The 13,460-nt window shown below is 39.9% G+C and overlaps 1 protein-coding gene across 2 annotated transcripts in view; it reads left to right on the top strand.

Moving 5' to 3' along the window:
• The window catches only part of LOC118735778 (GTPase-activating protein CdGAPr), a 392,697-nt gene that overhangs the window by 74,752 nt on the left and 304,485 nt on the right, over positions 1–13,460 (top strand). The window contains exon 2 of one of the 2 annotated variants that reach the window (XM_036465734.1): positions 4,114–4,143. The exons of the other annotated variant lie outside the window; for it this stretch is intronic. The gene's annotated coding sequence lies outside the window, so the exon portion shown is untranslated. The remainder of the gene's footprint in view (positions 1–4,113; positions 4,144–13,460) is intronic. 2 annotated transcript variants of the gene reach the window in all.

The raw sequence follows: 13,460 nt of genomic DNA, 5'->3' as shown, positions 1-13,460 counted from the left end.
TATCTCTATCTCTATCTCTATCTCTATCTCTATCTCTATCTCTATCTTTACCTTTTTATCTTTGTGTGCAGATATGAAGTCAAAAGTCCCCTTCAATTTGACAGCGCTTACATCATTCACAGCCTTTTCGTTTGCTGTTTGAAACAATAATTCTGACTACCCACAAATGCCTCCACATACGCACCCACATATGAGCGCATCATATTCACAGCAATTGGGGTCAACCGCGATTTTATAATTGTAAATTTTGCACTTGCTACTTTTCAAAAAATCCGCAAAAACATATGTGTAATAAAATCAAAACAGCCAGACTTAAAAATATCGCATATATTCAAAACAAATAAAAACAAAAACTGTGTTGACATCCCTTTACCGAACTAATTCAAGCCAATCCAATAAACTTTTTATTTTTGCTTCTGCCCACCATTTCCGTCAATTCGTTGATATTATTCATGTCACATGAATATTACAGGCACGCCGCTCCATTGCTTTCCTCAACGCTCGGCTTACTTACGCCGATTCATCCATATTTTTTACACATTTTGCGCCAACGCTCTTCTCCCCTTTTCCCCCTTGCCGATCTCTCCATCTCTCTGGCTGTTTGTCGGTCGGTTTGCCTGCAGCTCAAAAACGTTCAGCAAGCGACCATGGCCTGCAATATTGCTGGTATTTGCATTGAAATGCAACAACTGTAAATAGAATTTTAAGTACCCGTCAAGTGGCGCATTCACACCACGCTCCCTCCCAGTGCGCGGCAAAATCCCCGATTCGAGGGACTATGTGTGCGTAGATAACAATTTGACTGATGATTTTGACGCGGTTGCATGTTTTTTTTTTGCATTTTTTTTGCCCAATCTTGGTTTCGATGTTTCTGATGAGCTTATATTAGGGATTCTTCCGGCTGCTTTGCTTTCGAAAACGATTTTTATTCGAGAGGTGTTTTGAGTCGTCACTTATTATTTTCATTGATTTGGGTTTCTAGCTTTGGCAACAAAGCAATGTAAAAGTACTTCTGTGAGTTTTGCATTCTTTGAATTTTTGTGCATAGAAAATGTTAAATTTTACAAAAAAAAAAAAAATTGTTGGAAAATGCGATTTAAATTCAAAGTGCTGTTTCTACTGGTGGAGCTGCTGGAACTGCAATTCGTTTCAGGGGGAAGTGCTTAAATATACGATTACATATGTTTTTGTATACAAATATATACTTACATTACATTACTTACAGTAACAACAAAAAATTGACAAACTGCATATATTCGGGTTAGTAACAAAACAAAAGACAGTAGTCAAATTTATACGCATTTAATAATACCTTAGCGTGCACATATCTGCTAAAGTAACTTAAGGTTTGTCGATGCAAAAAAAAAACTAAGTCAGCAAATGCATTTTGTGTTTGAAAGAAATTCATACAAGTATACTAGGTGCTGAAATAAAAGAAATGCCAACCACTTTTGTCTATATGTTTTTTTATCTATTTAATATTCTAAATTTTTTATGAAAGCCCATCTCATTTTACATATAATTAACTGCATATAAATGCGCATTTCAAAATTGTACAAAAATTATAAAAATGTAAAAAATATTCACCAAATTTCCGAACTATTTATTCAGATTTTTAGAAAAATTTTAGGTATGCAATTTTATAGCCCACTACATAAATTATAGTACGATAAAGTGTAAGTTTCAAGCAGCTACAAAACACGGTTATTGTTGGGAATATTTTTTTGTAAGGTAATGGCAAAAACGACCTGTATTTCGTCCGCAAGTCTACGGAAGAGTGATGGGAGTTTCACTGGGAGTGAGGAAGAGAAGATCCAACTTCTCATAGATACTCACTTCCCAGGATTTACATCTTATTCCGAAATAGATCGGACTGAGCATAGTAGTGAAATAAGCAGAGAAAACTGGTTAGTGGCTAAGGATATATGCTCTGAGTCCCTACTCAGGTGGGCGGTGAACACCTTCAAACCACTGAAGTCACCGGGAGCGGATGAAATATTCCCTGGCATGCTTCAGCAGGGCTTAGAATGCGTGATTGGACGGCTATTAAAAATAGTTAGAAGCAGCATAACAATGGGGTATACATATACCAGATGCGTGGAGAAGAGTAAACAATACCCTCTTAGCATGGATTAATTGCATGTTCCGCACCAGAAGGGTAGAAATACAAACCTGTACGAATAATACGGTTGTCGCCGGAACAACAAGAGGCTGTCCGCAGGGTGGATTGTTATCTCCGCTGCAATGGAACATAGTCGTCGACGGACTGCTCCAAGAGCTAACCGATACTGGGCTAACTTGCCAGTGGTACGCCGACGATATTGTAATAATATGCAGGGGGAAATTCGAAAACACCCTGTGTGATAGAATCCAGCTAGGGCTGAACGTAACTAAAAAATGATGCGCTAAAGTGGGGCTGAATTTAGTACCATTCTCAAGGAAATGCAAACTTGATAGTCTAAAAGCTATAAGGCTAGATGGAACCAACATTATGTACTAAGAAGAGGTTAAATTCCTAGGAGTAATACTAGACCAAAAACTACTCTGGAAAGCACACGTAGAAGAAACTGCGAAGAAAGCTGTAAGATCATTTATGACGTTTAGGTCCATGGCAGGAAAGAGTTGATGCTGCACACCAAAGATACTAAGAAGGATCTACACGAGAATAGTGCGACCCATGATAGCTTATGGAGCCATCGTTTGGGCCAATAGAATTTCACAACTTGGAACAATCAGAGTGCTCTCCAAGATACAAAGGCTGGCATGCGTATGCATAACGGGAGCTATGAGAATCTGTCCAACCGCATCCTTGGAGGTTCTCTTAGAGCTTACCCCTCTTCATATTCACATATAGACTCAGGCGAAAAGAGCTTTACTACGGATGACTGGTACCAATATCGGGACAGCAGGGTGTCTTGATCGATGGATATTCTTACGAATAAGTTCCCTGAAATTGCAATACCGAGGGATACCATGCATCCGAGGTTCAGCTTTACAAAGAGGTTTAAAACTGATCTGAGTAATAAGAAGAGCCGGGCAGGCATATCCGAGACATATCGGATAAACCAAAACACGATTACCTGGTACACTGATGGCTCTTTGACCGACGAGGGTAGCGGGGTAGGGGTAGTTGGACCGACGTTAAAATACTCGAAACCCATGGGAAAACATATGTCTATTTTCCAGGCTGAAACATACGCTATAGAAAGATGCGCGGACTTTAATATCAAGCGAAACTACCGAAATCAGAACATTGCGATCTTGACTGACAGCCAAGCGGCTATCAAGGCCCTCAGATCTCACCAGGTAACATCTAAACTGATGATGGAGTGCGTCGACAAGCTGAATACTCTTGGTCTGACCAATCAGGTTTGGGTGCTCTGGATTCCGGGACATGTTGGTATTAAAGGAAACGAGATTGCCGATAAACTAGCGAAGAAAGGTGCATCAACCCCTTTCTCCTGCCCAGAGCCCTTCTGCGGCTTGGGGAAAGGGCGCTCTCTGAACTTGTTCGGCTAGAGGAAGAGACTCAGAGAAATCGCTACTGGGATAATCTACCAGTCCAAAGCACTTTTAGAAACATATAACCTAAAACGTTTCAAGGAATGTATGAGCGTATCAAAGAATAGCTTGAAAATTGTTACAGGAATTTTAACAGGACACTGCAGGCTGAACTATCACCTGACTATACTGGGAATTTACTCGCATGAGCGATGCAGATTTTGCAGGACGGAAAACGAGACTGCACAGCATATCTTAGAAGAATGTCCTGCACTGATGCATAAACGCAAAAGGCACCTGGGTTAGCATCTGATAACCAAAGGCGAAGTGAAATCCGTAGAATTAGGTTCCATACTCAAGTTTCTCTTGGATACAGGATTAATAGACACACTATAATCCATGAAGGGGGCACAATAGATCTTAAGGTCGCAGTGCTCTATCCCCCTTTCGCTTTATCCCACTATATTTTAATCGGCTATAAAACTGCGTACCTAAAATGTTTCTACTTAAGACAAAAAATTATTTAGCATACAAACAGATGCTCGATAAAATATCAAAACTCTTGATTAACTGGTAATAATTGTCAATAATTCTCTGTATTTTATTTTTCAGATGCTGAGAGGGGTCTGTACGACAGTATAGGTATGTAAGTTAATAATTTACAAATTTTTAATGTTTTCGAAATAAAGCGTGTTAAATATATCTATGGCTGAGTGGAAGATCGACCTAACTCGCCAGCCAGTTCGAAATCATAAAAAAAAATTTTCAACAACGCATAGGGCGTTCCCTATCTCAGAACTCGGTTCAAGAACGCCCCATCTCAGCTGCAGATTCAAAAACGCCGTATCTCACACATTTTTCAATGTATTTTCGTTTCAGATAGGGCGTTCTACAACCAAATTCTGCGGTAGGGTATTTTTCAATAAAATCCTGAAATAGAGGGTTCTTCAATCAAATTCTGAAGGAGGGCGTTCTTGAAAAGTTGTCTGAGATAGGGCGTTTTCGAACTGGCTGCCAAGATAGATCGGTTTTCCACTCAGCCATCGATATTTACTTAAATTAGCTGTCTGTTTCAGGTATTCAAAAATCCACGAAGTGAACTTCTGTCTCAAGGAGGCCCTATATGCTAAATAATTTCCTTCACAACCGTCTAGAAGCCCCATTATGTAAGGCTTCAGCTAAGCCTTAAGCCAAGACGTTAAGTAAATTTTCATAAGTGAGGCGCTTCGTTCCTCTGCCAGATATGTATAGTAGTTTCGCCTAACTGAGCTCAATGGCAGACCAGTATAGGGTGCTGAGCCTATGAATCACTGTGTAGCTCCTTTTCTAGCGAGAATATCTGCTACTTCATTGCTCACGACCCCATTGTACCCCGGTAGCCATACGAAGTATACCCGGTTCCTGGAGGCGATAAGTATTAAAAGCTGAAGGCGGTCCCACACCAGCTTTGAGGTGACCCCACGAACTAAATATGTCAAAAAAAAAGCGTCGCCCTGCTGTTCGAGTATATGTAGATGCGTTTTTTGGTTGCCCCACTTCCTACATACTGTCTCAGACATAGTTAAATTGCGTGAACCTCGGCCTGAAGAACAGAATTACCTTGCCTTCACCTTGCTGGTGAAAAGGAGCCGGCTGTATGCCGTAAACTCCTGCTCTGACGCCGCGGTCAGCCTTGGAGCGGTCAATATACAAGATGTGGCTGTCCTTCCGTCCATCTTCTTGGTCTACAACTCTGAGGATGGAAGGGTGTATAAGCTTCTGGTCCTCTACACTGCCCCTGAGATGAAACTTGCTGTAAACAGTAGGGCCTCTTTCTTGATTACAAGGTGTAGCACGCGGGCCAGTCGTTGTAGCTTGCTGAGCTTAGCCTGCGTGGACTTCACTTCTGCCTTCTTCCACCAGACGGGTGCAGCATCATCCGTCATCATATACCTTGCCAGTTTAGGTCTGATGCCCCTATTCTGTCCCATAAGTTTCCGGCAGGTCCAGATAGGTGCCGATTCCATGACAGCTTGCCATCAAGGATAACTCCTAGATACTTGACCTCTTTTTAGAAGTGTATCTATAATGAAGGAATAGTTTTAGTAATTTGTCCCTTTTCCTTTTCCTGGACGAAATGACTGTGCTAGGGTTCTTGGGGTTTACGTTCAACCCATTGTTATTGCACCAATTGGTGACTATATTCAGAGAATTCTGTAGGAGGTTGGAGATGGACCATAGAATTCTCAGTTTTCCTTGTTAGACTCTGAAGCGTGGATAGCAGATCTTCCTGCAAGATAGGCATATTGGTGTCTATCCAAACGATTCCCGGTAAGGAAACTATCCCTGATATGCCTGCCTACGATTATTACCATTGTTTTTGGTAGAAAGGACGTAAGGCTAATGGACGGGTGTGACTTCGGTTGGTCCGCTAGTTTTCCCCTCAAAGTTGGGATGTAGCGGTCCGTTACTTCCTGCCATTGTGGAGGGTAACAAGCGGGGAAGTGCCACTTAAAGATGGGCAGGGAAAATGCCTGGTGCTTTGAGAGGCGCTGAGGCAGACGTAGCCCATCTTAAATATTCTATCCTCGTCGAACAGTCATTTGGCGATTCTCCAATCCTCTGCGCAGGGGCGTTTTATCCCAGTCTGCGTGTGACTGATTCTGGACGTGCTCAGTGGCAAGCAGTCAATAAAGTGCGCCTCGGCTCGGCAAGTCAAGGGATTCCATGCAACTGCTCGTGAAGATTCTGTCGGGTCTTTTCAGGAGCCCTAACTCAATAGTGTGGATTTTTGCAAGGACTCTGTGAATTCTTTCTCTTCCTGCCAGGTCTTTGACCTCTGTACACAAAAGTGCCCGTTTATCTGTTTAAATGTAGGATAAATATTTGTGTCTAACAGTATTCTCAGTTAATTGATCCCCACTCAACCCACGCTCATTTTCACCAATAATACGGTAAAAAAATGAGCTGCTTATTTAAGACAGCCCCGGTTCATCGGTTCCGCGCGAATTTAAACCAAAAATTTTGCATTTGTTCACGCCCAACCAAACGAGTTATACTGTACTTGCCCCCCTTTTTTTTATAGCTAATTTGAAATACGTAGTCTACTGTTCATTCTATCTAATAAAATATTTAAAATTCCTAGCACATAGCAGTTGTTGTTTTTCTCATTTTATTTTTCTAACCAAAAATATGTGCTAAGTAGTACAGCGAAAAAAGTGTGGAATTTCAAATATGAAGCAATTACATAAATGCATATGGAAATTTGAATTAAATTGTCAGCTGTATGAATGAATGTCGCTAAATTTATGGAATCAGCTTTTAAAAGTATTAATAAAAAGCAACAACAAAAGTAATTAAAAATTCATACATTCTACACATATGACTGTATTTATGTACATTAGGCTGCATCACCCATAAAAGTTCCGGTTTTTCCAGCGGGATTACAAAATTTATTATATTTGAAGACGTCCGCCGCTGAATTCAACTTGAAATGGCGCTCCTTTATTCTACCTTTCTCTTTCATATTTTGAATGAGTTTATTTGCAGGGAAAGAGAGACAGAAAATACCTTTCCAATGATACCCCACAGGTTCAAACCGGAGTAGTTTTGGTCCAGTTTTTCAGGGTTTTCTTATACCAATCTTAAAAAAAAATAAAAAAAAAACTGTATCAAAAATCTCGTTATTACGATTACCTTGATTTTTTTTAAATATTTTTATGCACATTTTTTAGACTTAAACTGTATCAAAAATCTCATTATTACGATTACGTTGAAATTTTTTAAAAATATTTTTAAGCACATTTTTAAGGCTTAAACTGTTCTATCATCTGAGGGGATTTTTTTTTTTAATTCTTTAAGAAACTATTTTTATTCATAAAAAACTCCATTTTTGGAGGTATTTTCAAATCAATATTTTCGCGCAAGTCTTAAAATATATGTAATAGATTTTATAATTCCAATGGAAACACAGTACCGATTTTTTGTTTTTATGGGGAGTGATGCAGTCTAATGTACATTGATGTGTACATATGTATGTATGTGTATGCATGTGTTTTAGGCACCACGCTGCCGTGCATGTTTGCTAAACTGATTGATTAATTGCAAAATTTTATTGCATAGATAAGTATGTAAATATGTATATGAATGAGTGAATGTATGAATAAGTCAGCAGCATATGCGACTGAATTATTTCAAGCTGGGATGTGGTAGCTGTCAGTCTTATGTGGCCACGTCAAACAACTTTGAATGGTGATGCAATTTATTTTTGCAATAGTAATTTTTACAATTAGGGGATTCACAAGACGTGTTAACCGTCGTAAAATCTTAAGCTTAACACTTCTTTATGTAAAATAGCGGTTAAAATGGTTGGGGGGTTGGCTAATTATATATTCTTTATCAGTTTAAAAGAATTTCGGTTTAGTTAGAAATCCCCTAAAACCATTTTAATTAAAAAATATGTTAACCTTAAGATTTTACGACGGTTAACACGTCTTGTGAATCCCCTAAATGTAAAAATGGCGCACGAAGTTAATACACAATAGGTATCGTAAAATTGTGCGAAATTATAGTAATTATTACAAAAGATTAGAATATGTAGCGATTCATCTTTGCTAAATTGTTCTCATGACGAAAGCCTATTTCCTCTTTAAAGTCCCAAAGTTGCTTCTAAGCGCGCTTGCATGGAATTTTAGATAACTGAGCATCTGTACCGTTTACGCATGCGTAGAAATTGATATTTAGTCCGGCTGTTGGCAGCGATCCAATGCATAAATAAGTTGCCTTTGTAAAGCGATGCAAATGAATGAAGAGAGTTCAGAACTCATTTTAGTGTAGAGTACCTAAGAGTCCATACTAGGAAGGCCAGCAGAACTACCAAAGGGAAACGTTACATTGAACGCAGCCGTATCGGACTTTCTAAAGGTCAGACAGATCACTGTTTGCTTTAGATAGAGAGAGAGCGAGAGACTATGAGGAAATCAAAGGCAACACATCTCTACATTGGTGTTTCGATGCATTACTTTTCCGATAACCAATGAGACTTCCGAGTGAGAATCTTTACCACAGGAAAGTTCAAGATTTCTATCTTGTCTTTTTTTATTTAAAACCAAGAAGACTCAAGGCAATGACACTGAAGAGGGCACAATGCCGAAACCAGTTTGTACCCTAACTAAATATTGACAAGGGATGATGGGAGTTTATAGCAGCAGTACCAACAACCAATGAAATGAAATGAAAAGAAAAGAAGAGTTTGAGAAACGCAATAATAAAACTCAGAGTCCAACCACAGAACATGGAAATTTATAGAGTTACTAACGGTTAAACGGTGACCAAATGAAGAATTAAATTTATCTCTTATTTGATTCGTCAACTTAATAAAAAATAAGTTTATTATTTGATTCCTGATTTTTCCACCAAATAATACTTTTTTTTTGCAACGCAAATATGATTTTCAAGTATTTTCCAACTTCCAGTACCACGACCGGCCGCTGTGGTGTAGTGGTAAGCAGTGCGCGCTTCCACTCCGCTGCACCTGGGGTCAAAGCAACATCGAAAAAAGGATTTTTTTTTGTAACAGCGGTCGTTCTCGGCAGGCAATGGCAAACCTTCGAGTGTATTTCTGCCATGAAAAACAGCTTCTCATAAAAATACAATCGCCGTTCGGAGTCGGCGTAAAACTGTAGGTCCCTCCGTTTCGTGTGACAACATCAAGGCGCACGCCACAAATCGGAGCAGAAGCTCGGCCAAACACTAACATATGTGTAAGCGTCAATCTATTATTATATTATTAGTACCACGAAAAATGGATACCAAATTCAGACATCGTAGCATATAGGCAACTCCTCTTAGTGCTGTATGAAGTCGACAAATAGATGGTGAGTACCGATCCTTTGGTAGCAGTTCTACTCCATGATTTGACGTAAAGTGAATACCTGGTCTATGGTGAATTTACAAGGTCTAAAGACACACTGATAAGACCCAATCAGTTCGTTGTCTTTCACACAATACGCTCGATAAGACCTTGCGAAGGCTGATGCCGCGGTAATTAGGCACGAATGGCGGGGTCGCCTTTCTTGTGGATTGCGCAGAGCACACCTAAATTCCAGTCGTGCATTCATCTGACCATATTCTGCATAAGAGTCGATGCGTGGTGCATGCACCTTATCAGCTCCTCACCGCTATACTTGCATAGAACGGCTGGCAGGGCGTCAGTTCCAGCAGCTTTGTTGTTTGTCAGCCGCATAATCGCTGTTTGTACCTCGTCATAGTCAGGCGGTGGGACACCAACTCCATCTTTATCGACTGGTCGCTCGCGTTCGTCATCTCCACAGTTTTCAGTGCTGTTATCATTCAATAGGGTGGAAAAGTGTTTCCTCCCTAAGTTAAGTACGCCCTGGACATTGGTCAATAGGTCGACATGGTTGTTCTTACAGGAGTTGAAACCTTCCGTAAATCCCTAACTCTCCGGTAAAATTTTCGTGCTTTTTCCTGTCGGTCAGCATTTCAAGCTCTTCGTAATCACGTATTTCGGCTTCTCTTTTCCTATTGCGGCAAATACGTCTGGCTTACCTCTTCAGTTCCCTATAACGGTCCCACATAGCACGCGTTCCGCTCTATTGCAGCGCGGCCCTGTAGGCGGCATCTTATTTCTCTGCAGCTTCGTGACACTCCTCATTGTTCTAGTTGATCTTTCTGGTTCGCTGAAATACGACGGCGGCGGTACTTAATGAGCGGGAAATGAGATTCCACTGCTCGCATATGTCGGTTGGTTGAAGAGTTATCTCTGAAAGCAGGTGTGAAAGTCTGATTTGATTGCAGCTTTTCGACGTTAAGCTTTCCTTGCATATTTGGGCGCAGATTTTTTGCTGCCCAGAGGCGGGTGCATATCCTGGCTGCAACAAGACAGTGGTCCGAGTCGATGTTTGGTTCTCGGAGTGTACGTACGTCTAAAACACTGGAAGCGTGCCTTCTGTCTATCACAACATGGTCGATTTGTTTTACTAGGTTTTCGATCCGGAGACGGCTAGGTAGCTTGATGGATTTTTTATGTTGGAACCTTGTACTGCATATTACCATGTTTCGTGTTTATCAGCCTCAGTCCGTTGTCGGACGTTTCGTCGTAGAGGCTGAATTTTCGGACTGTTGTTAAAAAGAGTCCTTCCTTGCCCACCCTGGAATTGAAGTCGCCAAGCACGATTGTGATATTGTGACGGGGAAGCGCTCATAGAAGCTATTTTTAGACGCCTTGTTCTCACTTCCTCCGGGCGTGGGCGCAAATGAGCGAGATGTTGAAGAATCTTGCTTTGATGCGGCGTAAAGTCTTTCTCGCACCACAAATGCAACAACAAATTGCGTTCTTTTACGTGACAGTGGTAGCGGACGTCGGAAAAATATAAGATACAATTTACGTGTGCTCTTCCAAAAATTTCATTCGGCAGGTTCTGCAATGGTAGTAGTTAAAAAATCTCGTGGTATGGGCAAGCTTTATACTGACCAATTGTCGCCACAGATATTAGTCGAAAGACCGTCAATGTGCGATAGATTGATTATCTCTTTGTTAATACTTACGCTTCGAAAATACGGCTGAGATCTGAATTTGACTAAAATTAGAAGCTTATTGCAGACGATTATCCCTCGAACTGCGGGAAGATGGGCTTAGCTGTCATCGTTTTGAATATTTCCTCAAAAGAATCTCGATGGATTCTCTGAAAATCGAGTACTCAGTAACGCCTCCAAAAAATTCCTTGCTTGTCGCAGCTTTTGCGCAACTCATACATCCCAAGAGCTCGCTGCGTTATTTATTTGTGTCACTTCGCCTGTTGCAACAAGTGTATCAAGTCCAACGAAATGACACAAATCAGCGGTCAGAAAATAGGTCACCGATTGGCAAGTGACATGTGGCATGTGGCAAGTTGCAGAGTTGCAATGTATTTACTTACATCCAGCAAACGCAGACGCCGCATGCAACGCTGTGTTACACTGAGAATTTACTTAGGTTATTGAGTTTGCGGTTTAATTCTAAGTTGTTGGCAAACAAGTTTTCGGCCATTGAGCCACTTTTGCAATTAAATTTATTCTGTGCGCGCGCGCGTGCACACACACACACACACACACACCACACAAAAACACAGCAATCGACACTGAATCGACAACAGCGCAGCAACAATTGCCAAGTAGAAAATAGGTTAACATAAAGCTATCAGTTGGTTGCTACTTTTTCCACATGCCAATGGATTGTAGTATTGTCTGACAATTGGCACAAATGGCAAGCAACCTGACTGTTGGCTACTGTTTATGCACCAATTTCTGCAAACCGTAAAACGAAAAGTTGGCTTCGTAAATAGTCTATTGAGTTGTCAGTGGTTTAATACAGTTTTTTGTTATATCTTTAATTTTTGTTGTTGTTATTTTTCCAACATTTAACTGGCTGCAACTCAATTTTATCGTGCACTTTTTTATGCAAAATTTTATTAGATGCATGTAAGTATAACTTTTATGTTGATTGCTGTAACATTTATTATTATAGCGCTCATGGAAAATGGCGTTAAGTTTTAGCTCGTTCACTTGGTATGGCTTTATTTAACTCAATAGTAACGCAACATTTTGCCTGAGCACGCGCGTAACTCCATAAATGTGCGCCCGGTCAGTTTGAGGGCAGGGGGCAGCGCGTCAATCATTGATTGCGCAATAATAAAGTGATTATTTTGGATTGTTGAAGCGTATAGCTTTGCATTATAATTATGTATGTATGTACATACCTACTTTCGTTGGCAGGTGTTAGAAAACAAGACAATTGCATTGAAAAGACAATTATGAAATTTAGACAATTAATGATTTGAACAATGAAGTCAGAGATAAATCAGGTGTAGCTGCCGAGCAGCGCCAGAAACTTTGTTGAGATATCAGGGCTCGAATCGTACCATCAGTTTACGTACACGCTCAATAGCATTATTACATACGAAAGCGAACGGATCGTAATTTATTTTAAGTTCACAATAGTTTTCATATTGCACTATGTTTTGGATCGTATTTTTAAGTCACAGTAGTTGTGGAACTGTCAAAATATTAAGCTTTTCAAGCCAATTAACAATAGACTTATTGCTGATTCTTGAAACGGTTCCGATTGACCACAGAGCCCTTCGAATTCGTGATTTCTCAAAAAGCTAACATGCAACTAGTTGAAAACTAATGTAGGAGTAATGCAGACGTAAACAAATTTCTATTTAAATATCCGCATAAAAATTTTACTTTGAATACACTTTCTTTCTGCACTTAACAAATACTTTTTCGAATTGAGGACAAATAAAAGGAAGATCGAAGTTTCATGTTCAGCCTCATTGCGTAAGTCGTAAATTAGGCTAAATTAGGCTACTGAAATAAGTAAGCGACGAAAATCGTCGAAAACTATACAGTGCTGCCAAGTTTTTCCGTTTTAATACACTAGTCGAGTGGAAATTTTGGGCAATGATGTGAAATTTTCGATACGATTCGACTCTCGAAAAACGACTTGCGTTCGACACGACTCTCGCAATGAGGGTGATTATAATTTTGAAGTTATATCTGACGGAGTTCGAATGTGGCACCACCTACAGCAGAATGTGTAAACAAATATGAAATTTAATAAAGTAAAGTAAATAAATAAAGAAGTAAAATATTTTCTCAAAGAAAATATACAGATATTAGTGACCTTTAGTTACTTCCTAATCAACTTTAAGTTAACTTATATTTAGATACATTTCCCGCAGGGCGGTAACAACGCACACATACATACATATATAAGTACATGCCCTGCAGTGAAATCCCAAACTAGTCGGGGAAAAATACAAGTTTACCCAAAGTAGTGGTTTTGGTCCATAATTGGACTAGTATTTTTCTGTCCATTTTTAACTAGTATGAGACTGGTATATTGCGGTTCATACTAGTTGTGAGGTAGTTTCATAGTTCATTTGACTACAGTGTGTTTATCCGTACAGATCACG

This window comes from Rhagoletis pomonella, unplaced genomic scaffold, assembly GCF_013731165.1.
Source record: "Rhagoletis pomonella isolate Grant_MI unplaced genomic scaffold, Rhpom_1.0 Rhpom_scaffold_00003, whole genome shotgun sequence".
Taxonomy (NCBI): Eukaryota; Metazoa; Arthropoda; class Insecta; order Diptera; family Tephritidae; genus Rhagoletis; species Rhagoletis pomonella.
This window is presented reverse-complemented; position numbering and strand designations above follow the sequence as displayed.